Consider the following 1,538-nt stretch of genomic DNA (forward strand, 5'->3'; position numbering starts at 1 on the left):
AATTCAGGTTAGCAAATAACCACTCTAAGATCACTAATTCTTCTAGAAGCAAAAAAAGCATTTATAGCAGGAGGTGAAAAGCAGCTTAATGATTATGGTTCTACCCATTCCCAAATGTTCCCAAGAGATACTAAGGAAACTTGGAGGAATTTCTGTTCCATACTTGGTCAACTCTCCTCATTCTCCTCCTGTTCCCTAAGGTATCCTATGCACTTTAATGTTTTTAATCAGACTTATTTATATGATGAAATTAACAAAATATCTACGTCTCTAGTCAAGACCTTTCCCTGGAACTCTGGATGAACATACCAACCAAATACCTACTGGATACTGTCACGTGGATTCTCAATATCAACATGTCTAAAACTGAAGTCAACTTCTTTCCCTTTCAAAGAACCTTTCCTATAATAAAAGTGGTAAACACTTCTATAGTACTTTCTATGTATCAGGCATGATTCAAATCACTTTAGACATGTTTATTCATTGGATCCTCAGAGCAATCTTAAGAAGTACATATTATTATTATCAGCCCATGAAGAAGCAATGGCACAGAGAGGTTAAATAATCCTCCCAAGGCCTCACAGTTAGCAGTCACAAAGCTGAGATTTGAACTCAAGCTGCCTGGCTCCAGAGGCCATGCTTTTAATCACTGTGCTAGTCTCACTCTCTCACCAGTTAACCAGTCCCCAGGACTGGACATCTAGGAATCAGCTGTCACCTTCCCCTCACCCCTTCATCTAAACAAGCTTGTATTTCTCTATCCCATGCCTCTCTTCTCAGACACAGTGCTCCATTTTTGCAAACCATTCTTTGCAAAATGGACAGTCATTCTTTAATGACCCCCCAACACAGAGAGGACTATATCTGACCCTGCCCTGCTCCTTAGCTTTACCCCTTCTCTCCTCCAGCTGGAACAAGAGATTCTAGCAACACTCAGTCACTTCCCATTCCTTCAAACACAATCCCGTGCTTCTCCTGTGGATTTTCTCATGCTGTCCTCCTACCTGAAGGCTCTTCCCTTTTCCAGCACACTCCTCCTAATTCCTGTTAATTCCAAAGCTTCAGTTCAGTGTCCTTTTGCCAGCAAGTCTTCCCTAATGTCTCTACCACCACCGCTTGCCCTCTGAGTGGGCTAGTTAGTACCACCCTTCTCATGTGCTTTATGGTACATCTTTCCCCCTGTTTTCTTTTCTTTTTTTTCCTTTTTTTTTTTTGAGGTAGGGTCTTGTTCTTTTGCCCAGGCTGGAGTGCAGTGGTGTGATCTCGGCTCATGGCAGCCTCTAACTCCTTGATTCCATCACTGACTTCTATTTCACTATTCATTCTGTTCATTTGTCTGCCTCTTCCCACCAGAACCGTTTGCTCTGTGAGGGCTGTGACTGCACTCGATGAATTTGAAATTCTGTAACACCTAGTTTGGTACCTGGAGAACCATAGAAAATGGATAAATTTTTCATGAGTGAATAGACATAAGGAGTGACTGAAAATAGAGAGCCATATGGTGTTTATGCACCAAATGTGTGTATGTGTAAGGAAAA

This window comes from Sapajus apella, unplaced genomic scaffold (assembly GCF_009761245.1).
Source record: "Sapajus apella isolate SASKATOON/1434 unplaced genomic scaffold, GSC_monkey_1.0 scaffold6, whole genome shotgun sequence".
NCBI lineage: Eukaryota > Metazoa > Chordata > Mammalia > Primates > Cebidae > Sapajus > Sapajus apella.